We start from the raw sequence: 25,667 nt of genomic DNA, 5'->3' as shown, positions 1-25,667 counted from the left end.
TCATGGTCTGAGCTGTGATTGTCCCCCCTGGAGTTCCAGAGATGAACACAAGAGGAGAGAGTGATCTCAGGGTTATGTGGAAAGAGCCCTCCTACCAATAATGCAGACCAGAATAGGACCCAGCTTCACTCTTTTCCACTTGTGCACTCATGCAGAGCCTGCAGGAATTAGAGGTTGTGATTTTTTTTACCTCGTTTGAGTAAACTAAAGAAAAATTAATTTGGCTGTAAAAGACTAGGCTTCTTCTGCTTCTTAGATTAGAAAAATTCTGTTTCTTAGATTAGAGAAACAACAGTAACAACAACAACAACAACAACAACAACAACAAAACAATCAAAGTCTTTTCCATCACATATAATTAACCCTCTCAGTTAATGCCCAGGCTTACTTGCAGCCCATGCTGTCTCGACCTAAGGAATAGCTTGCTGATAACAAATCAAGCTTCAGGGAGTGTAAAGAGGAGGACAAGAAGCAGGGTCACAGCAGGGTCCTCTGATATGCTTGTGCTCATTTTGCAAGAAAGCAAATTCTTCTATTTGTCGGAGCAGTCTGTATGCCTGTGTGTCTCGCGACTCGCCGAGGCGATCGGCTCCGGGGCAGATGCGTTCTGCAGCAGAGCGGGGGATCGAGGTGGGCAGGGCTTTTTTTCCAGCATCGATGCCACTCGAGGCAGCCGAGAGAGCCACCAGGCCCCGGCAGCCCTCACGAGGGAGGCTGACGAGGCATCGGCGGAGCCAGCAACGCCCCTCTACCCTGACGTTCAAAAGCAGCCCCTAGGGAGCTCGAGCGACCAGGAGCGCGGCGAACAGGGCGGGCAAACAGGGCGGGGCACGTCGGAAGGGCGGGGCGCAGCAGTTTGCGTGGCAGTGCGCGCTCAGGCAGGGCAAAGAGTTCCGCCCCACCCATAAGAACAACTCATCTAAGGGCTGTCCACCACTAGGTAGGCCACAATGGTCTACACCAGGCAGAGTGCTGTCTCTAGAAAGTCTGTAACCACCCAGACTGACTGCCCGCTCAAAAATGCAGCAGTTCAGGTCTCTGGATGCAGGGAGTGTCTGAGCCTGTTGCTGCCATCTGAGGGAGGCAGAGATACCGTGTGTGTGAGGTGTGAGCAGGTGGATGACCTGGTCTGCCTGGTGGCAGAGCTCAGGGAGGAGGTGGAGAGGTTGAGGGCCATCAAGGAGTGTGAGCAGGAGATAGACTTGTGGAGCAACTCCCTGAAGGCCTGAAGGAGAGGTACCAGGGTGAGACACCCCAAATGGGGGTGTACCCCCTGCCCTGTCACTGTCGGGCTGAGGGAGGGGACCTAGGAGTTGAGGAGGAATGAAGACAGGTCTCTGCTAGACCTCGCAGGCAATGCCCCCCCCCTGCCGCCCCCACCTTCCCAGGTGCCCTTACACAACAGATTTGAGGCCCTGGAGCTTGAGAGACCAGTGGGTGAGGATGAGGTAGAAAGTCTACCCAGGAGGATGCCTTGGGCGAGGAAGTCAACTCCACGCCTCAAGACTGCCTCCACCAAGAAAGACAGAAGGGTAATCATTGTAGGCAACTCCCTTCTCAGGGGAACAGAGGGCCCTATTTGTTGGCCTGACCCTACCCATAGGGAAGTCTGCTGCCTCCCTGGGGCCAGAGTTAGGGATGTTGCCAGAAAGCTTCCCAACCTGGTTCGCCCCTCTGATTACTATCCTCTTTTGGTAGTCCAGGCCGGCAGTGATAATATTGAAGAGAGAAGCCTGAAGGCTATCAAACGGGACATTAGGGGACTGGGACGGTTAGTGGATGGAGCAGGAGTACAGGTGGTGTTTTCGTCCATCCCTACAGTGGCAGGGAGGGGTACAGAGAGGACATGGAAAGCCCACCTGATAAACACGTGGCTCAGAGGCTGGTGCCAACACAGAAATTTTGTTTTTTTTTGACCATGGGGCGCTTTACTTGGCACCTGGCCTGATGGCCGCAGAGGGGTCCCACCTATCTCAAAGGGGAAAATGGATCCTAGCCCAGGAGCTGGCAGGGCTCATTGAGAGGGCTTTAAACTAGGTAAGACGGGGGACAGGGCTGAAATAAGGCTTGTTAGAGGTGTGCCAGGGGGAACAATGCAAGGCCGGGGGAGAAGGCAATGGCCCAACTGAAGTGCATCTACACTAATGCACGCAGCATGAGTAACAAACAAGAGGAGCTGGAAGCCATTGTGCAGCAGGCAGGCTATGACTTGGTTGCCATCACAGAAACGTGGTGGGACCACTCTCATGACTGGAGTGCTGCAATGTCTGGCTATAGGCTCTTCAGAAGGGACAGGCAGCACAGAAGGGGTGGTGGTGTGGTTGTCTATATTAGAGAGTGTTTTGATGTTGTGGAATTTGAGGCTGGGAATGATAAGGTTGAGTCCCTATGGGTTAGGATCAGCGGGAAGGCCAACGAGGCAAGCATCCTGGTGGGGGTCTGTTATAGACCGCCAAACCAGGATGAGGAGATGGATGAGGAGTTCTACAGGCAGCTGGCAGAAGTTGCGAAATCGTCAGCGCTTCTTTCATGGGGAACTTCAACTTTCCAGACATATCCTGGAAGCACAGCAGAGCCCAGAGAAAGCAGTCTATGAGGTTTCTGGAGAGCGTGGAAGATAGCTTCCTGACACAGCTGGTTAGTGAGCCTACCAGGGAGGTGCCCCACTAGACCTTCTGTTCACAAACAGAGAAGGCCTGGTGGGAGATGTGGTGGTCAGGAGCTGTCTTGGGCAGAGTGACCACGAAATGGTAGAGTTCTCGATTCTTGGCAAAGTCAGGAAGGGGACCAGTAAAACCGCTGTCTTGGACTTCCGGAAGGCTGACTTTGAGCTGTTCAGGACATTGGTTGGCAGAGTCCCTTGGGAGGTGGTTCTGAAGGGCAGAGGAGTCCAGGAAGGCTGGGCACTCTTCAAGAAGGAAATCTTAATGGCTCAGGAGCAGTCTGTCCCCACGTGCCCTAAGACAAGCCGGCACGGAAGATGACCGGCCTGGCTGAACAGAGAATTGTGGCTTGAGCTTAGGAGAAAAAAGAGGGTTTATAATCTTTGGAAAAGAGGGCGGGCCACTCAGGAGGACTATAAGGATATTGCGAGGCTGTGCAGGGACAAAATTAGAAAGGCCAAAGCTCATCTGGAGCTCAATCTGGCTACTGCCGTTAAAGATAAAAAAAAATGTTTTTATAAATACATCGACACAAAAAGGAGGACTAAGGAGAATTTTCATCCTTTACTGGATGCGGGGGTAAACTTAGTTACAAGAGATGAGGAAAAGGCTGCGGTGCTTAATGCCTTCTTTGCCTCAGTCTTTAGTGGCAAAACCAGTTCTTCTCTGGATACCCAGTACCCTGAGCTGGCGGAAGTGGATGGGGAGCAGAATGTGGCCCTCATAATCCACGAGGAAATGGTTGGCGACCTGCTACAGCACTTGGATGTACGCAAGTCGATGGGGCCGGATGGGATCCACCCAAGAGTACTGAGAGAACTGGCGGAGGAGCTGCTGGCCTAGCCGCTTTCCATCATTTTTTGGCAGTCCTGGCTATCAGGGGAGGTCCCAGTTGACTGGCGGCTGGCAAACATGACGCCCATCTACAAGAAGGGCCGGAGGGTAGACCCAGGGAACTCTAGGCCTGTTAGTTTGACCTCAGTGCCAGGGAAGCTCATGGAGCAGATTATCTTGAGTGTCATCACACGGCACTTACAGGGCAACCAGGCAATCAGGCCCAGTCAGCATGGGTTTATGAAAGGCAGGTCCTGCTTGATGAACCTGATCTCCTTCTATGATAAAGTGACATGCTTAGTGAATGAGGGAAAGGCTGTGGATGTGGTCTACCTTGATTTCAGTAAGGCTTTGACACCATTTCCCACAACATTCTCCTCAAGAAACTGGCTGTTCATGGCTTGGACTGGCATACGCTTCGTTGGGTTAAAAACTGGCTGGATAGCCGGGCCCAAAGAGTTGTGGTGAATGGAGTCAAATCCAGTTGGAGGCCGGTCACTAGTGGAGTCCCCCAGGACTCAGTACTGAGGCCAGTCCTCTTTAATATCTTTATCGATGATCTGGATGAGGGGATCAAGTGCACCCTCAGAAAGTTTGCAGATGACACCAAGTTAGGTGCATGTGTCAATCTGCTCGAGGGTAGGAAGGCTCTGCAGGAGGATCTGGATAGGCTGGAGCGATGGGCTGAGGTCAACTGTATGAAGTTCAACAAGGCCAAGTGCTGGGTCCTGCACCTGGGGCGCAACAACCCGAAGCAGAGCTACAGGCTGGGAGATGAGTGGTTGGAAAGCTGCCTGGCCGAGAAGGATCTGGGAGTATTGGTTGATAGTTGGCTGAATATGAGCCAGCAGTGTGCTCAGGTGGCCAGGAAGGCCAACAGCATCCTGGCTTGTATAAGAAGCAGTGTGGCCAGCAGGTCTAGGGAGGTGATTGTCCCCCTGTACTCGGCTCTGGTGAGGCCACACCTCAAGTACTGTGTTCAATTTTGGGCCCCTCACTACAAGAAGGACATGGAGGTGCTCGAGAGAGTCCAGAGAAGGGCAACGAAGCTGGTGAGGGGTCTGGAGAACAAGTCTTACGAGGAGCGGCTGAGGGAGCTGGGGTTGTTCAGCCTGCAGAAGAGGAGGCTCAGGGGCAACCTTATCGCTCTCTATAGGTACCTTAAAGGAGGCTGTAGCGAGGTGGGGGTTGGTCTGTTCTCCCACGTGCCTGGTGACAGGACGAGGGGGAATGGGCTAAAGTTGCGTCAGGGGAGGTTTAGGTTGGATATTAGGAAGAACTTCTTTACCGAAAGGGTTGTTAGGCATTGGAATGGGCTGCCCAGGGAAGTGGTTGAGTCGCCATCCCTGGAGGTCTTTAAAAGACGTTTAGATGTTGAGCTTAGTGATATGGTTTAGTGAAGGACTTGTTAGTGTTAGGTCAGGGGTTGGACTCGGTGATCTTGGAGGTCTCTTCCAACCTAGATGATTCTGCGATTCTGTGTCTTCTATTTAAGGCAAGATTTGTGTGTAAAAGTTATATTGCTTCAACTCATGTGGCTGGAAAAAAATACATCAGCCCTTCGGTGGTCTGAGGCATCCAGGAGGCTAAAATTTTAATTATAGCAGATGGTAAAAAAGGTGAATTTCAGAGGAGGGAGTAGTTTTGCAACACATTATAATTTTCCACCCTTTATTAATCTTTTCATCTTCCAAAGGCTTAACTATCTATTCTTTTACTCTGCAGAATAACCCCTTTGTCACCACTTCCCTTTTAATATTCTCTTCTCTTTTACAGGTGACAACCTGCTTTTTGGTCTACTTGATTTAACATATCTAATTAAAGTCAAAGAAAGTGCTCTCTACTTGTATTTAGGTTGGAAGTTCGCTGCTACTACCTCAGACCTGTACATGGGGTTGTCTGTTTTTTTCTGACTCTACTGTTTGGCCCATAAAAGTTGTCTTGCCCTAGACCTTAGACCATCACAGATCCAGCAATACAATTACAACTGCATGACCTTATTCTTAAAGTAGCTTTTTAAATCCAGACCTACAGGATAATGGCCAGTAAGGAATAGATCTCTTGTGTAAGAGGTGTAGTGTTCTTCTAAGGGCAAAACAACAATTTGAGCTAGTTCTTATATGTAGAAGACTCTTTTATTTCTCTATTCTTGTTTTGTGCATCTTAGCCATTGATCTCTCCTATGGGAACTTGTCAAATAATTTTTAAAATTGAAACAAATGTGCTGCTTCCAGGCATATATTTCTTATCATTTTTAACCACAATGTCTTCTAAAAGCTCTAGTTTCTCTTCCTGTGCTCCCTGTTTCCTAAACCATTGAATCATAGAATTGTAAAATGGTTTGGTTTGGAAGGGACCTTCAAGATCTTCTAATTCCAACCCCCCTGCCATGGGCAGGGATACAACCCTACAACTAGATCAGGTTGCTCAAAGCCCCATCCAACCTGGTCCTGAACACTTCCAGAGATGGGGCATCCACAGCTTCTGTGGGCAACCTGTTCCAGTGCCTCACCACCCTCTGAGTGAAGAATTTCCTCCTAACATCTGATCTAAATCTCCCTTCTTTTAGTTTGAATCCATTCCCCCCTATCACCACACTCCCTGATAAGGAGTCCCTCTCCAGCTTTCTTGTAGGTTCCTTTTAGGTTCTGGAAGGCCACTGTAAGGTAATTCTTAAGAAATGCCATCAGTTGCTCTTCTCTTATCTACCAATGCTGTAACCACATCATAGAAGGCCACCAAATTTTTCAGTTTGCCCTTAGTGTAGCCATGCTTGCTGTCACAAATCACCTCCTTATTTTCCATATGTTTCCAGGAGGATCTGCCCCATGACCTTGCAAGGCACAAAGGGGAGACCGACTGGCCTGTAGTTCCCAGGGTCTTCCTTTTTTCCCTTTTTAAAAATGGGGGTTATGTTTCTCCTCTTCCAGTCAGTGGAAACTTCACTGGACAGCCACTTTTTTTCAAATGTGATTTATAGTGGCTTAGCAACTTCATCTGCCAATTCCCTCAGGACCCTCAGATGCATCTCATCACGTCCCATGGACTTGTGCACATCCCTTGCCTCATTCAAAATGGACTACTGTTCCATTTAAGTCTGACCCATTTTTCATCATGTCCCTTGCAACGGATTTATGGTCAATGGCTTTTGTGAAGTTTTCGTGTGATGGAACTCTTCAATGTTTTAAGCACGTCTGAACATCCCATCCTTGTCAGTAAACGTCTTGGCAGCTGCTTGTATGCACAGCCACTCAGTAAGACAACAGTTTTTCTCTAATGTGACTTAACCAAAACAAGACTGATCTTTCTAAATCACTTCCCAGTAAGTTTTCCACCAAGGAAAGTTTAATTCCTGTTTGTTGTTGCTGTTGTTTTAATGAGGTTCTACAAAAATTTCCCAGTTGTTTCTTTATAACAAAGAACTACATACAAGGTTCTGCCTCCTTGATTTTAGATGTGTAACAGGAGTGCCAAAGAAAGAAATTTGAGGACAGAGGGCTCCTTGTTAACTTCTGGAAAGAGATAGTAATCTCCTTGGGAGGTGCAGAAATTACTACTGGTGGGCTGAATCACTCTACTGAATCATCCACCTTTTCCACAGACCCTCTGAGTATCAAAGGATGAAAAGATTCTTGTCTGAGATGTCATGGTTAAATATTTTGGTGTGGGTAATATAAGTCTCTCTCTGTCTAAAGTGAGCTCCTGGATTGTCATTATCTGCATTTTAGCTGAGGTTAAAAATGAAATTCTACAAGAAAGCTGTACTTTCTCAGTGAACAAAGAGTGAACAAAGGAATTCGTAAAAAAATAATAAAAATTAATAATATATATATATATTAAAAAAATCCACCATCATTCTCAAAATTAGATTAGACCTGGGATGAAAGTAGACTTTTGCTTCAGAACTAGAATTGAATTACAGAAAGTGTTCCTGGATTGTGTCATCTCAGGGTTGTCATTTTATTGCAAAACAGGGGAAGAAGGAGAGAAAAATTTGATTTGCCTGGGCTCAGCCTTGCTTTGTAGATTTTAAATGATATCAGCCCTTGAATTAGGAATGTTGCTGTGGCATTTAGGCCCTTGCAAGCTGTTGTGTTCATGGGAAACTGTAGAAACTGTGCTAAGAAACAGATGGAAGTGGGTAGAGGATGGGTGAGGTTCCTTACTCCCAGGATCTTCTGCTGGACCTTTGTGACAAAGTTGGAGAAAACAGGTACGGGGGTGTGGGTGAAAGCTGGGTGACCAAATCTGGGCTGTGGTGGTTGCTGAGAAGTTGTCAGGGGGGCGCATGGAGTTTTTTGAAGAACAGCAACAGAGACAGCCTCGTGTTTGCTTGTGCAGCTTCTAGGGAAAACAACTTTCAGGTTCCGAACCTGCTTTTCCCTTGTATTCTGTTAATTAAGAAGTTGCAAAAGATTACACGTTATGCATTAGCGATGCTGTAGAATGAATGTTTTGTGTGCATGGATAAGCTGAACGTGACTTTAGACACACTCCTATGCCATTTCTCCACTAATTACATTTAGAATTTAGAGCTGCCTGAGACAATAACTAGAAGAGCTTACTATGCTGATATTTACTGATACGAAAACTTTTAAAATCACCTTCCCAGCCAGATGTTCATAAACAAGGGTTTGACAGTTGGTCCATAAATCAAGTCAAGCATTTCATCATTGTTCTCTTAGGTGGCTCTTTCGTTTAAGCATGTTTAACTAAACACATACATTTACTTAAGATGAACTGTAAAAATAACATCTGGAGATCTTTTCGCTGAAAGAAAATGCCAAAGGGTTTTACACAAGGATCAAGTGCATTTTCTGAACTGTAACTGGGTTTTTGGAATTCAAGCTGAGCAAATGTGCTCTCAGCTTTTGAGAGGATCAAGGGCCAGTATTATTTAAATGTTCTTTTTACTTGTGTGGCACTCTATGGGGAATGTGCTCTCACCAAAGCATTCTTACATTTCTCATTCCATAATGAGTTTCTGTTTTCATCCTTGCCATCTGGGACCCTGACACAGTCCTGCTAGTAGCGCTGGTGGAACTGGATGCAGAGCTCAGTCCAAAATATTTATTTTAGAATATTCTGTTCTGTAGTAGATTCTGTTCAAAGAAGAATGTCAAAGAAGGAGTTGCTGGTTGTTTTACATTTTAATCTGTGCTTGTATCAGTCATATCTCTTTTATCCTTCTTTTTCCTTTTCAAGATATGTGAGATTCTTTCTTTCTCTCCTGAAGCAGCATTTTTTTTTAATTTTTTTTTCAGGGTCTTTTTCTTAGAAAATCATGCTAACAAGCTCTGGTTTGCACACCTTTCGAATCAGTGTTACTATGCATTTTAGCTTTGCTGAGTATCAGTTTGGTTGCTTTGCTTTTTCATATTCAGTTCACAACGTGAATGAGAATTCTGTTGAAATTTAACAAGCCCTAGGGAAAAAGATTCAGACAAGTGCAGTCAGATTTATAAAGTGGCAGATAAAGTGGGAAAGGTTTTGCATTACTTCAGCCACTTTGGGTGTTTTTTTGATGGATGGGCTGTCTCTCATCTGTGATTCAGAATGACGTTGGTTCATGTTGTGAGGGGTACCGTGACTTTGGCTGTTCATGATAACAGAAAACTGATAAACTGGAAATGCTGAAAAAGGTACCAGCAAAAAAAATGCACATGAATTCCTAGTCTAAGACCATAGTTATTTTATGATTTAATTCTCAGGAACACAACCTGTTTCATAATGTGAGACTGGCATTTAATCTGAGCAACCTGACTGTTCTGAGAATTATGCAAGGCAGCATGGAGCTGTTTAATGCTTAAATGACAACAAAACATAAAGATGCTGGTCATAATTCTATCTGAAGTAGTATACTTCCCTGTGAAGCTCGGACGAGTACGTTCTTGATTTAAATATCTGGAACTACAGTACATGGTATGAAACATAAATCCTGTCTGTGCTGGCACCCAGAGACCAAAGGAGCTATCTGGAAACCTCTTTCAGCCAAAAATTTATCCTTTGGTTTTAAGGTATGCATTCTGGAAGTTGAAAGGACCTTTCCCAATCTGGTCCTTTTGTCCCATTTCTGCAGTGTCCCTAACTGTCCCATTTCAGCAGTGCAAAGAACCTATAAAGCTGCCTAAATGTGAAAGGCTGAGAATTCACCCGCCTTGTAAAGGGGATTAAGAGCAGGCATGTGACCTCTTAACAGCCCTGGTTAAACATCTGGCCCCTCCAAACTCAAAATTGTCCACTTCAGAATAAAGCAGAGGACAAAGCTGTCAGTGGCACTTCCATGTGCTAAAAACCTCTTCTCTCTGCTTCCCTCAATACAGCACCTAAAAAAGCACCCAAATCTACACTAACTCTAGGGAATTCAGTCATCCCAGCTGCTTGGGCAAGATCCAGATTTATCTGCCCCATGCCACCCATACTGATGGCATCAGCTCTAGTCACCATCCTTTGTCTCCTTTCCCACCTCCCAACCTCTCAGATGCCTTCTCCTGCACCCATCATAGAGCAACACAAAGAGGTGAGCTGCTCTTGTCAGATTGGAGGACAAAGGAGGTTAAATGTTATCCCTGACCTACTCTTTCTTTGGCACCAGTGTGCATGCAAGAAACTGCCATCAGCTCCTTGGTCCATACTGCTTGAAAAGCTCTTTCCTGTCTCCCTGGAGAAACTGGTGGTGGGCAGTGAGCTGGCAGCATCCTGGTTGTGAAGTGTCCTCCTGTAGATCATATTCTGAAAAGTTTGTTGCCTTTCAAAATTTGTGCAGAGAGGAGATGTTTCAAATGAAAGCAAGTGATAAAAGCCAACATTTCAGAACTTTGCAAACCTCTCCTAGGACTGGCATAAAAGATATCTTGCTCATAAATGAGGAGAGAGAAAAGAGCAGCAAAACTTTAGAAAAATCTGCTAGCTGGCTCTGATGCTCTTCGTGTTCAGTTGCTGGAAAATCACAGGCAGAACATATGGGGCAAGACCCAATTAGCTGCTCCAGACCTGAGAGGCTTTTAGGAGAATCAAGCTGCTCAGACAATGTTCTGATTTAACCACTCTGATCTCAGCAAGTGTCACAAGGTTAGATTTGTCCTCTCTGGCTAAGCTGGAAACTTTGCAGACAGAAGGCAAAAAGAGCACTGAAGTAGAAGGCAACTTGAGGTTTCAAGTTTTAAGAAAAGCTGGAACAAATCATTTCAAATGTTAACAATAGCTGAGATCTTTCTGCTTTAACTCTTCCCTTGGTCGCAGAGCAGAGGCTCAAATGTAATCCAACATATGCACGGAAGATATAATCCTTTGTGATTTCAGCTGTTAAAGACAAAAATAGATCTATTTTTCTGAGTGAGTGAATATCATGTTATTCAAAGGCATAATTTGCCTCAATTTTGGAGTAAAACTTAAAGAGAATGGCAAATCTTAATGCTCCAATGCAAAGGCTGAAAAATGGCATCCTCCTTCCAAAGACTGAGGGGCTACAACTGCTGAAACAGAGCACCAAATTTTTAAGCATGAAATTAAAAAAACAAAATAATACTAATAACTTTCTCTGGCTCCATTTGTGCTGCAGTTGAATCGTTTGGACTAAAATTTACCAGAGGATTTCAGCCTCAGGCAGATATTCGGTGTGTAAAATTACAGTACAAACTGTTAATGATTGGCAAAAACTAAAAGCGTCTGACAACTAGGGTGTTGTAATAGGAAGTGTCAGACAATTTTAATAATAGATGACCTTAGCAGCACTGCCTCCTGTTTTATGGTTTCGAATGCTTTTGTTGTGCAAGGTCTGTTATGTGTTTGTGTGTATGCTTTTGTGCGTATTTACTTATTTAGTTATTTATGTTTTAATTCTGGGAAGGTCTTGCTTCAGTTAAGTTCTAGGTAACATACAGTTCCATGGGAGTAATTGCTTGATGCAGTTAAGAAGTGCTTCCTCCTACCTGTTCTTCATTTACAGCCTCATTATTAAATTCACTAAATGTCTCCCAGTTTTGTGTTATGGAGCAGAGCCCACGGAACCTGTCCATCTACCCCCTCTGTAAAATTCATGAGCTTTGTAATGCTCCTACCTAACTGCCTCTTCTCCTGTGAGCAATTTGTGGGTTTTTCAGTGGTTTCCTGTGAGTTTGCTTCATAATGTTCCTGATGATACCCATTGTCCTATTTTTACTGGGCTTTTAGTTTGCTTGGGGAGGATGGGATGATTAATTTTGAACATGGTATGTCAGGTGAGAAAGTGGTTTCTCTAAGAGGTCTGCAGTATCTTTTCCCATACTTTTTCTCCTTTGTCCCTTATCCAAGCTAACATATAACAATCGGGGCATTTGTGTTAGGGTTACTTTCTCGGGTTGGAAAAAGTTGAGAAAAATATGTTTAAAATAATACTACCATGTATTCTTGAACTTAGAACCAACACTATTCCAATATTCAGCCTAGAACATATTTTTGTGGCTGAGTTACAAAACTCAGAAAAAAATAATTTATTTTAAAACTGCTGACAGAACCCTAGATTTGTAATGTGCATGGTGAGGCAAAAGAAACATCTTAATGTGTATAACATCTTCTAGCCCATAAATGTTACAAAGCAATGCATTTTTCTTAAAAGCAGGAGAAAGAATTATTATAATTTCATACAAAGTATGTCTGATATCATTTGGCTTTATCTTTGATTTACAAAAAATGGATACTTCTTAAAATAATGAATGTCTGTTCTGTTCTTGGTGTTTATAAACCTGCGTCTTTCTTGAAAGCATCATCAAAGAGAGTCACATTTAAAGTGTTCTGATAATAAATTGCAAATAGCAAAAAGGCTAATTTCATTTCTGAATGGTGGGGTTGGTTCTGTGTGTGAGTGTGTGTGAAATTGCCTTGCCTTTAGTTCACTGCTCTGAAATATTAGCAGAAGAGTCCTTGGTGCAGGCTGCCAGAAATTACAGATGAAATTCTCTAGCAGCAGGAATTTTAAGTTACAAGTTTTGCACACAATCACTAATATAATCTAAATTAAAATGTATTATGCACAAGTGCTACAAAGCCTGGATTCTTCCTTAATCAGAATACAAGTTGAACTAATTTTGTGCACACAGTGTCTCACTCTGCTTCCTAAAGTACGCTGTTCATTTATAAAGACTTCCAATTTCTTTTCAAACAAGATCTTTCCTCTGTTAAACTGGATAATGAAATATGACATTGTAAGAATGTTGTCAAGATTGCTGCTTTCGAAGGAAAAATATGCCCCTTTTTTTCCCATGCTGAAAGACAGCCAAGAGCAATTCCTGTGTTTGGAGGTAGAGAAGTGCAAGTGTTCTTGGAGAGATTCCCTTTGACTCCTTTAAGCATTTCTCATCTTTTTAGTCCCCCTTTTTTTTTGGTGAAAAAATGATGAGAGGGATTTTTTTGTTTGTTAGAAAATAAAAGCTATGTCGTAATAAACTCCTTGACAAGACACGAGAGCTTTATACAAATGTTCTAGAGGGGTTGGTGGTGGGGTGTTTTTTATGTTTATTTTTATTTATTATTATTATTATTATTGTTGTTGTTGTTGTTGTTGTTGTTGTTGTTGTTATTGTTATTTCAGCTGATTTGGAAGTTGTTGTTTTTTTATCCACCTTGTTTTCACTTCCTCAGCTGAAAACTTGAGGCAATGCTGTGTCTGGGCTAGCTAATGGCTGACCAGAGAGCCCCAGCTGTTTGATATTTGGCACGGTGTTCTCCACATGCTCAGCACTGGTTTATTATTAGTTGAGGATTGTGTTTCCCCTTGCTGTGAGAGACAGGAGAGTTGGAAGGAGTCACTGGGGGCTGAATGCATTAACCTAGTTCTGTGCAATGCCCTGCACAGCTCCCGGAGTAGCTTGAAAGAACCTCAGGACGTTTTAACCCATCTCAGCTGGCTGCCCCTGGGCTATTGGCCAAAATCAAGGATTATTAGTTTGCACCGTTCCATTGATAATGGCTCCCACGCTGAGGCCCTGGGGAAGGAGGCCTGCAGAGCAGCTGGCTACTCTGGCATCTCTAGCCGCTGATGACCTTCCTTGTACTATAGAGATGCCCAGATGGTAGGGAGAAGGGTTTTCTGCTCTGTGGGAGATGCAAAGGGGAGGGAGATGAGCTGAGAAAGCTAGTCATAATGTTATAATTATTGCACTTGTGCTGGAAAACTTTATGGTGGTGACCCAGATGTCAAAGGATGCAGAAATGTCTGTCTAAGTCTGCTGAAAATGGAAATAACAGCTTCCAGACACATGGGCTATACTTATTTACCTTAGCCTGACGCACACTCTCCTGACACTGTTTTAATGTCAAACCTCTCTTCTAAATTGGTCAATGGAATAATTACGGTACTCAGACAACATATTGAAGAAAGGGAATTGTTTTATTGTGAAGTTAGAGGTATCCCATTTGGGACTTCTCTGCTCACCATGAAGAGTACTCCAGTTACCACCGTTTCTGCCTGTTTGACTATTTAGTCTGGCTGCCTAAAATAGGCACTTCAGAGAGCTGAGAGGGTCCTTGAGCTTGTGTTGTCAAGATCTAAAAAAATCGGATTTGTAGATGTAGAGGAATTAAAGCATATCATTGTGAATGGCAACAACTGCATCACAAATTTTTCAAATCCTGAGAAGTTTGAGAAAGGGAAAGGTAGTTAAAGGAAGCCTAGCCAGTGAAGAGATGTTCCAAAAACATCATTCTAAATACCTGTAGCTCAAGCAGAGTATTACAGTCATGAACTTACTAGCTTCAGATCAAGAAAAGCTTCCACTAATGTGGAAGCTTACGTTTATTTAATGTTTTCCATCTATTTGTTTTTGAGATTGAGAACACAGGTCAAATCACGGATTTACCAATGGAAAGTTTAAAACAAAAACAGTCTCCTTTTTAGTAAGCAACTTACTCCATTTTTCTCTAGAACATTTCATTGTCCTGCCTTCTGGCAGGTGTCTAACAAAAAAAAAAAAAAAAAAGAAAAAAAAAAAGAGGGTGTTGCAGATAGTCCAAAGCCAAAGGTGTTGCAGGTTGTCCAAAGCTGAAGAGATGTTTGCCTGAGCCAAAGTGCTGGGGATCCTCAATAACATGCTCTTTTTTTTTTTCTTTTTTTTTTCCATTCTTCTTCTTTTGAATGCAGGAGGAATCAAACATTGGGTGGTAGTTTCCATTCTCTGTTCATACAACTTGCATCCTATACTCCTCAATGCAAAAGGCCTCTTCTTTAAGTCATTTACTGTACTGATTTTACCTCCTTTATTATCTGTATCTATGTGCAAGCTCTCTCATCAGCAGAGCTCACTCTCTTCCTCTCCATATGGCTACCCAGTCCTCAAACAACATCTGGCTGAGACCCCTGTGAACTGACAAGTCCTTCTGTTTTGGATGGAGATACACTGCCCATGGACTGAGCTTGCCATTAGATAAGATACCTGCTTCTGTAAAGCAGCTTAATGTTTTCTCATGGTCCCGAAGATCTGTAGTAACACAACATTTGCAATGAGGGCTAAGCATGTAGGAATGATTTTAATTTGCTGAGGTGCAAGATAGCTTCTAAAGCCAAAATCTAACAAAATAGCTTTGTCATAGTGCATTGCAGTTTAATTAAGGCAGCTAGTTTTATAGATACTCAGGAGCATTACTTGCTGCTATCAACTCCGACTTCTTTTTAAATCATGTTTTATGTTGCATAGTATTTCTCAAGATAGGATTCTTGGTTAATTCTTAACCAATAAACAGTTTATTAATTCACCAAAAGTACCGCTTCGTTACTTACTTAACAGTTAGTTAATCAAATTCAAATCCAACAGGTATTCTGCCCCTGCACAGAGCATTTAAATTTTGTCCTACAAGTTGCTGCCATAAACTGTACGGAGATCAAACAGTTCTAGTAGAGGAAAATTCAAAATATCAGGATTTATTACTGCATTAATTTATAGTCAGCAAATCTTTATTATGTCTAGTAATCCTCCTTCCAGTATGCTGTGGGTTAAAGACACAACAGTATTAGGAATTTGGACCCTATTACTTGAAGAATTTAACATGAAAGAAACTAAGGAAATAGTACCAGGAGCAATCATTTAACATTACAGTTTAAGTCTCTTTTATGCCTCTTTGCTCAGGCTTTTAAAGGAGAAGCATGCACGTAGGATAACCTGCTTAAAAGTTTGAAATATTGTCACTAAAGATTTTCCAGCTGATTTCTCAGGACAACTTCCTGTCATTTCCAGTAATGACACCAAGAGAAATACATCCCAAGCAATAAAGCTCATTGGTATTTTTATCCATGCCTTGATAACACTGAAGGACGTACAGAATTTCCTGTGGTTTAAGAACTCCCTGGGCTGCAGAATATTGAGAGCTTGGAGACACAGAAGTTTTAACTTCAGGACTGTCCTGTTCTTGTATCAAGTAAAATTAGGGATTTGCTTTTAGAGACAGATTTGTGGACTAAGAGGATCCTTCACTCTGGCAGAGCACAGTTTTTCTCGCATTTCTGTGAGAACTTGTAAGAACTTGCTTGTGCAGGTGATAGGTGTTTCTGGACTGTACAGCTTCTTTCCAGTTTCAGCAAAGCTTTTGTTACTCCTGTGACCCTGGGAATGTAAGTGTTTATATGCATTTCACAGATCCAAGAATCCACACGGTAACTCCAGTTTAATAGCTAGAACTTGTTTCATGATTCATGAGAAAAATTAGTCCTTCTGTTTTCAGTTGGGGTATGTCCAATGATATGTCTGAATTTCATTTCTTCCCCATTTGAGGTCACATGATAACTAGAAGATGGTATTTTACCCTTTTTTTAAACGTTGCAGGCTTTTTATGTTTCATCTGTTACAAGGGCTACATTTCAGTATTAGCCTAGCTCAGGAATTCATTCTTTTTTCTATTTGTCCAATTTCTTTTCAATATTCATTTACATTATTTTTACATTTACATTTACATTTCAACATTCATTTACATTAGTTGCTTATAACTTCTAATAATCTTTTTCCTTCTTGTGCTATCCAAATGCTTCCCAAACTTCTGTAATACAGTGCTTTCCTAAGTAACAAATAAATAAAAACCCATTAACTGTTCCTGGGCGATATAATCATGTTTTATTTATTTCTCTTCTCATTTTCTAGAGCTTTGAGGGGAAAAGTAATGTCATTTTGAAGGAACATGACAAAGTTTGACCTTACAAGAAGAGGTTCATTGAGCAATCAGATAGGACAACTTTGAGTGGAGGGAGCTTAGAGAGGGAGCTTCTTTTGCCTAAAGCTAGCCTTACTTACCTCCTTGATGAGGCCAAAACTGGAAAAATGGAGTGAAAAGGTGCAGACCTAGAGAAGGTAACCCCAAGCAGAATATAGTGAGCACACAAAGACATTTCGAAGTCAAGAAATACAGCTGCATGTACTTTACATCATAAAAGCACTATACTCTATTGCATCTTGCATATTAGCCAGCCACTTATTTTAACAATCTGTCTTTGGAGCTATTAACTGGAGATCAGGTAGCAGTGTACAGAATTTGCAGCTTTGCTATTCTCTCCACAGTGAACTTGTGACTGACTTCATAATAGAAAGTGATTTATTATTGAGGAGATGGAAGAAGCCCATTGTTCCTACTGCACAGAGTGGTTCTTAAGCTACGGTGACTTTGGGAAGGTCATCATTCTGGACATTATGAATTGCTATAAAGTCATAAATCCTTCAAGATCCTAACATTGGTCAAAGCAGCATGTGGATAGAGCATACACTCATACCACACATGTTCCAGGTGATACTGCTGTTTGTTCATCTTTCCCTCTCCTTCACCTCCTTCTCTACATTTCTTTTGATTATTGTCTTTATCTTTTCCTGTCTTTCCTATTTTTCTCCTCCTTTTCCCCTTTTTGTTTTCACCCCCACAAGTTTCCACTACAATGACAATGGGGTTTTATACATGGAAGAGCAGCTGATTGTGGATGGAGGCTAAGATTAGTCAATTTTTTTTTCTGGCTCTAGCTTCTTACATACATAGCTGTCAGCTGTGAAAAACTGACAAACTGTCATCAGACTCCCTCAACATGAAGTCCTGAGTTTTCCATCTTATTCTTAGGCTTGTCTGTCAGGTACATCTTTGCAGAGCTGCTCTAAGGGGAAACTAAATAGTTTCACCATTGGCAGATAGTGTCCACGGCCTCTTTGAGGTCAGAATGGCACTGATGGCAACATATGAGCAAAAAGAGCAATAGAAATAGCATTACAGTGACGTGAAAGATTTTTTTACACAACAGTGGTGAAATTGTATCTTAGGAGGAGAGTGACATCTATTGTGGCAATATTTTATTGTATTATTATTATTTGCTATTCTCACCTATTATTTGCATTGCATTAGATGCTCTAAGCAAGACTGGGGTCCTGTTGTGCCAAGCACTGCAGCAATAAAGGATGAAGCAGGAGTGATTCACCCCATTATTTGTTTGTAAAAAGAGAAGGTGGTTTTCTTTAATTTACTCTTTGTCATGTATATTGCTCTAAATATAGTGTTTGTTGTGTGATTTTGTGGGCAGGGATCAAGAGGAGGCCAAATTTTCTTTTTTTTTTTTTTAGTGTTTTCAGCTACAGTATATCCAGCTCTGAGGAGCAGCATCTAAAGTTTCTGGATTGTCTGCTGTAAACTAATCCTCTCTACAGACACAGAGCTTCCTGCAAAAAAAAAAAAGCAAAAGTGCAATATTGCAGCCCTAAAGCTTTGTCAGTGATATATGTGTCATAGAAGTAATTTTCAAGTGGCACGTGTTTTGATGGTGCTATGAGGGCTTTGTTTATGGAGTGGGTCTGGCAGAAACTGTAGAGTTCATGTAAATTATTGCTTGGTTGATTATTAATGAGAAACATTCATCTCAATTCCCCTACAGCCCCCAAATTTTTGCCAAAATGCCCTTAGGGACTTGCCTTTGCTACAACCGAGGCTCTGTTTCACAGAATATAGCTCTTGCTGAATGGTGTTAGCATGGATTCCATGGCCAACTGAGACAGATGAAAGTCAAGGAGGTGATTTTCTGCCCCTCCCATCCCATCCTCCAAATACACATACATACGCATGCACAACACACACGCACACACAGACATTGCCTATATGTGCCTCACTTCTGTTCCTACAGGATTCCTTTGCCTACATGTTGCTGCATCGATTGGGTTCATGCAGAACTTATTTAAGGGCACCTGCTCATTTCTTTGATATTTAGTTCTTCAAAAATTCAGGGCTAGGTGAGCACCTACAAAGGCATCTCTGCCCTTGCAGTTAACCTTCTCAATTTTTTTAAAGGGATCCACAAGCAGAGGTACCATATCCATATTCCTTTGTAGCAGCCTTACAGAGACAAAGGTCACATGCCAAGCAGATGGCAAAATATAAAAGCAGAAATAAAATCTGTAATCTTGTCGGTAAGGTGAATAAGGAACAGCTATTTATGGTTTCTCGGGATGAAAGAAGTGGAAGGAACACAGAACTGTCAAATGCTTTGTTTAAGCAAAGCAGAGGGAGTGTGTTTCCCCACTCAGTTACTACCATAATACCAGAACACTAAAAGCCAGGGATATAAACAGGTTCCAATAGATTAAAAATATAAATAGGTGTATAGTAGAATTTTGTGAAAAGGGATAAATCAGATCATGCAGGGTAGGTGCCTGTTGGAAAAGATTGTTCAGTAGTCATCTCTAGCATTGGAAATAAGAAAACACTCAATGTATGGGAGCTGAAAATAGCTTGCTCTTTTCCTGCCTATTTCTTATTGATTTCTGGGTGTCTGCAACTGGTCACAGTCCTTTATCTGAGGCAGAACAATAGTGATCATGCTGGTCAAATGGAAGAGTTGTCAGACTTTTTTCACTCTTTTTTTTTTTATTGAAATCTCTCTGGACAATCCAGAGTCTGTATTAGAAATAGGAAGTCTAGAAGTTTAATGATGTCCAAAATGAACAAGAAAATGTACTGGAAGATCTTGGACTTGGTGGTCTTGAAGGTCTTTTCCAGCCTGGATGATTCTATGCTGGTGCTGCGTTCCAAGGTCTCATTCTCTGGGGCTAATCATGGCACTTCAAAGCTGGGATCCTCCATCAGGATCAACACCTGATTAAATTGGGACACCTCCTTGGGACATCAGAAACCTTGTGCTTACTGTCACCCCCCACATTTTTTTTTATTTATTTTTTTTACAGTGAGGGAAGCTTGTTACATTGAGAAAAGCCCTTTAATACTGACCGAATAGTTACATCCATCAAAAGCTTTCTGAAGCCCAGAAGATGGAAAGGTTTGAATGACCAGGGAAGACAGTAATGCTATCTGCATATCTAGATTGCAGATGAATAGCTATTCTTAACTGCTAATAAAGAAAAAAGAGTCACGTAAGGATAAAGACACTGGCAGACTGTAGAGTTTTGAAGAATTTTAGATAGAAACACAAGAACTTTTTAGAATAACAATGTTTTTCTTATTCTGGTAAGACTCTTCTTTTTAGGAAAAAAAGCGACTCTTTCTTTGCTACTGCCAAGTAATATATAATCTCACTGATATATTGTTTTGTTTTGTTTTAAGACAGGGAAAAACAGTATTAGATTTGCGCTTTTTCAGGAAAACTTAAAGCTTTTAGAAATCAACACTATGTTCAGTCTCAAAATACTCAGCAGTTGTGTTCCTGAAGTACATGATCAAATCTCTAGGCTCCAGAAGCTTTTCTTTTTTTCCCCACAGAAACCGAAGTGTAACAAGCATCTCACTACATTTGTTACCGGCTGCTGCCTGAACTGTCCTAATCCTTGCACTGTGTTGGCAGGCAACTCCATTCCTGGAACCAGATCTTTTTTAATTTTTATTTTTTATCCTTTGACACCAGCAAAAAAAAAAAGACTGCTTTTTCTAAGGTACAAAATTATCATTCCCAAGACATGGAGACCCTTTCATTGTTTGTTATTTTGGTTTACTGTTGTGCATTTGCATCATTTTCTTCACCAGTGTGTTAGACCAACGCGTCTGAGCACTGCAGCCACTGTTGGGCTGCTGGTGTCCCAGGTAGAAACCTCCTGTGCATGTGTGTACAGGCACACAACCAAATCCGTGTTTGCACATGTGGGTGTTCTTATGCATCCAGCAGAAACACAGCTTGGCAGCTATCATAAAACACCACAGAAACAATTCGCAATGGCAGGCAAAACAAATGACACATCCTGATGCAAACACTGAGAATCATATAGGGGATTACACCCCTCAAAAGTAATATTGAGCAGATAAATAACTTGTGGTAGGGGCTGGCAGAAGTTGGATGGGAACTTAACATTGGTGATGGAGTGCAATCCCCAAAAGCACAGTGGGCAGGAGTACGCATCCCTGTTATTTGTGCAAAGCAATAATGTGGTAAAAACAGAAGGTGATTCAGACAGCAACTGTTGCCAAAGAAGGAAAGGAGGATGGTTTTCCAAGATCTTGTGGCTATTTTTATGGATGACAGAGTTGCTTTACCCTTCCAAAATGCAGACTAATTAAAGGAGTTGTTTTACGCTATGTACTGCATTATAAAATAGTTATCCTTAAAGGGATTTTATTGTTCTTCTCCTTTTTCCAGACCCAAAATTTTAATGTGAAAGGCTTTTTCCTTCCTATATTCTTCTTGAACGAAAAGAAGTTTTAAAAACCACACTGAGTATTCAAGCAGATTTTTCTTTTTGCCTCTCTGCCAATTCTATATATTTGTTCTTCAAAAGTTTTCATTGCTCTCCACTATACCAATTTCTTACTATGAATTAACCCTTGTTTTGCTAAATTTAGGCAGAACATGGACGTGAAAATATTAATGTTCAATGCTTTTACATTCTCGTAATATGTGAATGTGACTATTCAGTCCTTAACACACAATATTCACAGGAGCTCTAACTTGAACTTTTCCATTCCTAAAGTGCTTCATCATCTCTGATTGCTTTCCATTTTAATTATTTCATTTAGTAATTATCTATTAACATTTTTTCAAATATAAACTTTCTATCTTCTGCCAAGTTATTTTTTATAATTCCAAGAGATCAGAAACCTTTAAATGTCTGCATAAACTTCTGTATATAGACCTTTAAAAGATAATACAATGATCTCTGAAAGCACAAAAATACTACTTTTTGAGTATTCAGATAAGTGGTATATACATTTTGTGCATATATCTGTGTTTATTGTAGCACAATTATGTCCACAGTATTTTAATAATCATATATCTAAATGCATCTGACAACAGAACTTACATTGGCAGGGTTGTTTTGTGTTGGATTTCATTGTTGTTGTTTTGTTTTGTAATCCTACATAACTCTATCAGTATCCTTGTTTCTGAAGAACAACAAACTTGCCAGTAAGTTCAACAGGAGATATCTCCAGCTCTAACTCTGGTATCCTGGTCCTGATCCAAATGGGCATTATGCCAGGACATGAAGCAGACTGCTGTGGTAGCACTGATTGATGATCGTCTCCTGTCCCTAGACAAGAGCTATATATCCAACTTCTATTAATGCACCACTCTGCAGCATTAATATAGTTAAACTTGGGATTTTTCTGGATCCTCTCAGAGATGTGGCAAATTTATTGTCTTTCCTTTCCAGTGACTTTATCAGTTCCTTTTTCTCTGCACCTCAGAGTCCAGACCAGTACTTTCTTTGGATGTATCATCCATAGACTATCTCTATGGTGTGTCAACAATATACAGGTGGGGCATGCATCAACTTCTCTGTAGATGCAAGCACCAACAATCTGTTCAAGGGGCCTGAACAAGGTCTTCCATGTTCAGAAATCCAGCTGAATTTTCCATCACTGCAATGCACAGTAATATCTTTTACAGGATAGCTCTACAAATGGTACTCATACATTCGGTCAGTGCTCGTGTGTTGTATGAAAGCATTTCATTCTCAGTTTAGCACATTGGGGAAATGAAACAACTAAGACCACAAAGAAAGTAAATGTGGTCCTGGTTAAAAGCTGTCCATGTCATCAGTAGTCTTCTTATTGACCTTAGGCATTTTTGGATTAGTGCCCGTAAATATGGAATTAGATTTCAAGAACTATTGACTCAGTCCTTTTCAATATAACTCAGAACAGTCGTATTCTGGAAGCAAGGAGTCCCAGTGCACCTAGAAGGACATATCAGGAGTGTTGGCTTCTTGCACTCTGTACGTGCCCTTGTACGTTGATCCCCATGGAAGAAATTGATGACAAAGCCATGTACTTATTTAACACAAGCACAGTTACTTATGAAGTCACATTTCCTTGAAAATGGCAGGAATTAGTGGGAAATATATATATATATTTTTCTGCTGCAATCCCAAATCATCATGCAATCCAAAAGCACTCTTTGTCAGATCCCTTTTGAGGCCATGGTAGCTGCATTTGTGGACACAAGTTTCCATGGTGCCATCTCCCCTAGTTGTGTTTTTCTTTATATATGTACCACTGTCAATGGACTATTCAAAAAAACTGTACCTTTTGAAACGAACCATCTTTGCTTTGGGTAATAGTAAGTAGTTTGTTGTTGTTTCTGTTCTCTATTCTTGTAGAGAAGTTGAAACATCAGTACATCTAGTAACTGTCCTACAGAGAGAACAGCAATGATTAAATACAGCTGGTAACATTCATCAGCTAAGGATGTTTCTTCTTGGCTTTCACATGGGACGTGAAAGATGCATAAGAACAGGGAGAACCTGACCTTCTCTACGTCCTCTTTTATGATGCACTCCACGTGCTCCATCCTTGTCTCAGAATGCTGTGGGTCTACATAAATATTCATTAAATATTCGATTTAATGTGAAATTTCAAATCTGGCTACAACTGTAGCTGATCCTACATCTGTCCAGAGAAATGGTCAAGATGCCTTCCTTGGCTTCTCTCCAGTCCCAGTTCTCCCTGATGCTAAGAGAGGATCGGTATGACACAGCGCATGGAGAGCTATTGTGGTGTTCCACGTGGCATGCCATGGAGCTCTGCAGGCCACCTTAGCTGGGAGTGGTAATGATGGACTTCCACCTGCATCAGGAGAGTGCTGCACAGGGTGGCCTACTGGGACTGTCAGAAGTCTGGCTTGTGAAAAACGAGATCAAGCAAATTACAGAATCACAGAATTGTAGGGTTGGAAGGGACCTCAAGAGCTCATTAGGTCCTGACCCCCTGCCAAAGCAGGTTCCCTAGGGCAAATTGCACAGGTAGCCGTCCAGACAGGTCTTGAATATCTCCAGGGAAGGAGACTCCACAACCTCCCTGGGCAGCCTGTTCCAGTTCTCCGTCATCCTCACTGTGAAGAAGAAATTAGAATAGCCTAAGGACTTCTTTGAATTGTATAGTTCCCTTTCACCTCTGACATTCTGCCTTGGCATTCACTAACCGTGAATATTTAATATGGCCACCACTGCATCCTGTGGAATAAATGACAGACTCCGAGTTTCAAAGCTTAATCTGAAAAGCAATGCATACACATCAATATTGAAAAAAGCGTAACACCCAGAGCAAATCCTTTTTCATAAGCCCACTTATTAAAAAAAAAGTAATGTAATATCATGAGTTTTCATTAATACTAGTCTTCAATAAGCCTAAAGCAAATCCTTGCTCGCTGTGCACTTGCCGTGCTTGTTGTACAGAACTACCTGAAAGTGGTGAAGGCTCACAGTCAGTGCATGGAGAGCAGGGAGTGTGCGGCTGAGACAGATATGAGTTCTATTAGAGTAGAGGATCTCAGTCTGCAGCTGTCTTTCCCAGAGAAGATGGTTATGGACATTTCACAGAAATAACAATGCTGATTTTCAGCCCCTACAGAGTGCTTTACACCTGCAAAGTGCTATAAATGTATGAGTTAATCCTCACCAGTAATTGAGTATGATTGTATTTGTTTTGCAGACGCAAAAATTAAGATATGGAAACGTCAGCAGGCTGACCCAGGGCCACATAGCTTTTCAGCAGCAGATTTTGGATGAAGAAACAGACCTCTCTGGTCATATTTGGTTGATTGTGCTGCCTTGTAGCAAAATGTATCTCAAATTTCCTAAACATTTAAAAAAAAACCTAGAGAAGGAGTCATTTCTGTCTTTGCTTCTTCAAAACAAACAAGCTCCCAAGCTACCAAACCCCGTGTTTGCATGTATCTGTATCATTAAATACTTTCCAGTTGCTAGCCAGAAAACTCAGCAGAAAACCTGTAGAACACCAAAGTAACTATCTTCTTTTAAATAATTGATGATGCCAAATAGCAGCAGTGTTATGCCAACAAAGAGATTGGTCTCTTAAAATATTTTATTCATTATGCCTCAAGAAACCCAAAGCCTTGTTTTTAAAAAAAGCAAATTTCAGAAGTTGGCTCTCCGCTCATCTAAAACGTCTGCTTATTATACGTCTTTGTGTTAATGTACTGGTGTTCCCCTGTAAATCTTTCAGCTTTAAATAGTATGTATGGAAGTCTTGGCAAGGAGATCAGGAAGGAGAAAGAGTAATATTTGCCAAATATGCATTGTACTTGATGGGGCTGTGGTGGTGCATTTTAGTGATATGTCTGTTGAAGAGAATCTACTAATTTAATTAAATAACAGGACAAGAAGGACTTACTCCAAGGTTCAGAAAGACCCCATCCTATGCTGCTGAAACTTTATGTTCCAGGATAAAAAGGTTAGAAGTCTTGGCTAACTACACTCATATAAAACAGCCAAAAATGGTGTTTGTAAATCAAGGTCACTTATGTCAAAAAGCTACATTGTGATAAATCTGTCTGACAATTAGATGGAGAGGGCATATCGATGTTAAATGATATTCTTTGTACATTCTGGTTAGAAGGCAATGGAAACACCAGAGCAGCATTACGAAACAGAAAATTGCATTCCAGATAACAACAGATATTCATGGTGCATGATTTTACACTTTAATGTGCTGTATTTTGCTCAGTCATTAATATTTTAAATTATGTAACATTCCTTTCTTTATGCATAGTTTAATTCTTTTCATTGGAATGGATCACTGAAAATGGACCCTCCCCCTCCCTATCCTTCTCCCTTTTTCCCCCTCCACCTCCCTCTCCTCCTCCCACTTTCCCTCCCTTTTCCCTTTTTCCCTTTTCTCTTTTCCCTTCTCCCATTTTTAACAGAGATGCTTAAAAAAAAAAAAAAAGCCTAAAGCAAAACTGTCTGTGCAAGAAAATAGTAACAAGTAGTATCAAGATTTAAA

General features: G+C 41.6%; 1 protein-coding gene across 11 annotated transcripts in view; it reads left to right on the top strand.

Moving 5' to 3' along the window:
* Positions 1-25,667, top strand: part of ENOX1 (ecto-NOX disulfide-thiol exchanger 1) — a 366,413-nt gene that overhangs the window by 238,475 nt on the left and 102,271 nt on the right. The window lies entirely within an intron of this gene.

This window comes from Cygnus atratus, chromosome 1 (genome assembly GCF_013377495.2).
Source record: "Cygnus atratus isolate AKBS03 ecotype Queensland, Australia chromosome 1, CAtr_DNAZoo_HiC_assembly, whole genome shotgun sequence".
Classification (NCBI taxonomy): domain Eukaryota; kingdom Metazoa; phylum Chordata; class Aves; order Anseriformes; family Anatidae; genus Cygnus; species Cygnus atratus.
Note: the sequence above shows the minus strand (reverse complement) of the source record. Positions and strands in the feature narration are given on the sequence as shown.